Here is a 2,828-nt window from a genome sequence, read left to right as displayed (position 1 = left end):
CACAGAGTTACTTAAACGCGTACGAAGCCCGAGTCGACTATTTCCTCACAGTTATTTATTCTGTTCACGGAAACGCATCCAGAGCAGCAGCAGCAGCAGCAGCGATGCAGGCAGCCTGGCGAAGTTATTGGACCGCAGCTTGCACATCACCATCGCCCGTCTACGTCAGGAGACGGGTGATGCAGCAGGAGCAGGTGTTGGGGCGGCAGCCGCGTCAAAACAACAACAGGACTTTCGTCACCGGCATCTACCTTCCATCAAAAGTATTATAGTCTTAGGATCATCACCTGCATCTATCATCCATCATAAGTATTATAATCTTACCATCATCACCTGCATCTATCATCCATCATAAGTATTATTGTCGGAGCGCGTAGAAGTGACCCGTCCGTTTGCAGGGCCAAGCCAGGTCTTTATGATACACAAAATTGTCATAATTGCATTTATATTTGGACAATGCCTTTTGTGATTTCCGTCATTGCATGTATGTATATTGTATATACTTGAGTAATCCTGTAGATTTAATGCTATAAATGTCTTAATTCACAGGAAAGTCACTTGCCGTACCGGGACTTAAGTTGACCCAACTGCTGGAGGCGTTACTGAACGGCAGCGCGAAGACCTTGATGGTGTTGAACTAAAATGACCCAGAACGCTTAATATACAATAAACATCACTTGAATAATATTCGTTCCATCCGTTATCCTTAGAATAGGAAATGTTGAGTAAGCATCAATTCTAGACGATATCTAGCTGGTAGCTGATATAGTGATATGCTACCTGGAAGCTCACGCTGTATGTGGAGCATTGTAGATGCCAGCGAGTGCGCTTCTTCTCAATACTGAATTAGCCAGCTAACGGGAATGTCTATGACCGCGACAAGTTGGAAATTTAGTGAAGAGATTCGTACCATATCCGTGAGTAGCCTCCTTATCGCTGCTACAACTTATCGTGCATGAAATTCCACCCTTGTAGACTACCGACAAGCACTTAGTCGCTCTACAATACGAACTCCTTTCGATGTATATGTAGGTCAACTACGTGCGCACGATGCAAGAGACTAGCTTGGTTAAGCAATAACGGTTCAAATTCTTCCGGTGGGCTATTTCGATGTGACCGTCGTCCCATGCTATTTAAAGCGAGATGACTAAGACATTTTACATCATTTTATGGATTACGTTTTAGGTCGCCTGGATGGAATAAGTTGACACCGGAATCGAGACGTGATTTTGCTAAGCTGATGTAGCTGACCCGCGGGTGAGAACACTTCAGCCAAGAGATACAATGCCGAGACAAAAGGTACCAAACTTTATTGTCTTGCTCATGAGGTACAGTAATTGTACAGTCTTACAAGAAACCGTCGATCTACAAATTAAATACTCGTTAAAAATTACGGAGTTGAGTGAAGGATTTACGGCATCCATGCGAAGACTGGAATTTATGCACGATACGCTCCAGCATTGCTAATGCAAGTTTTCAGTTCAGTTTCGTAGTTCTCATTTCTTCCCGTAGACTATGTCCAGCGCTGAGGGCTCCTAAATTTCTAGACTAAAGAAATGGAATTATGGGTACAGGAAGTTGCGTCCAAACATTCCAGTTATGGGCGACATGCCAGACGTGGCCTAATCTCCGACGCCAGCCCTGCTAAATACTAACTATGCTTATACTAACTGCTATATACAGCTTCGAACAAGGATTTACACTATACTAAACACTTTGGATCATTCATGGTTGAAACCACATGTTTTCTAAAAGCAGCACTTCATGGAATCCGACCTATGTAGCTCGAATCCAACCTAGGAAGATTCGCTCCAAAAGCAGTTACGTCTCGTCAACGAAATGGAGAAGGAGTCGAACTACGCGTCACAGGATGGCGGAGGCTTGCAGCACGACTTAGCCTGAAGTAAACTAATAACTACGCCTACTCGCCTAGGGTAGTAAACTAACTAATGACTACGCCTAATCTTTGTAGGAGACGGACCTGAGTTTTATCCATCGCATATGATACTTCGAAGTTAACAATCGCAGAGATGCGCAGTGCCTCGTAGCGTCGGTGGTACTGGCAGGAACGCTGTCCCGAACGCAGGATCAAACTACTGGTTCGCTGCGCTGTCTGGACTCAGGAGGAAAGCTGGAGTTGGCCTTAGTCTTCAAATTCAGATTCATAGAAATGTGGAAGCTTGGACCACATCGAATTAAAATTTAATATTCGTATTCGAATTTAATTTAAAGAATTACGTATTCATACAAATGTATGAATATTTACTTAGAGGCCTTTTAGGCCTTTTTTGTTCGCGTACTTGGCTGTTTTTCAAGCCACTAGCAATCTTGCAGAACACGAAGCGGTCGAAGTACAAGTAGCGCTGATTTATCGTCTGTGATTGGTGGGTTTCTCTTTGAAAAGCCGCCAGTGATCAATAGAGTAGTAACGGACTCTTAATTATTTAAGCTAGCAGGGCACCGCGGTTTAGTTTTGTAATATAAAACATAGTTAACTGAAAATGTTGACCACTACAGTGTCTGGCTGTTAGAAACTTAACGAGTTCAGAGGCGAGCGGTTGACTGTTATTAAGTTAATAGGGTTGCCAGATGGTCTGAAATCGGCCAAGTCCGCAGATAAAAGCAAAAGAAAACCTCAATTCAACATTTACTAGTAATATGTAGCATGCGTTACAAAAATGGAATTTTTAGTTTGTTTTCAATCTTTAAAAATGTATAAGGCAGTATTATATATATTCGCTATTAACTGCTGCCACATATAAATTCCCGTATCGTATTTTCTATTCACATCAAGATGTTTCAGGGTTTAAAAAACCGTCATGCCGTTG

This window comes from Hyalella azteca, unplaced genomic scaffold, assembly GCF_000764305.2.
Source record: "Hyalella azteca isolate HAZT.00-mixed unplaced genomic scaffold, Hazt_2.0.2 contig7307, whole genome shotgun sequence".
Taxonomy (NCBI): Eukaryota; Metazoa; Arthropoda; class Malacostraca; order Amphipoda; family Hyalellidae; genus Hyalella; species Hyalella azteca.
This window is presented reverse-complemented; position numbering follows the sequence as displayed.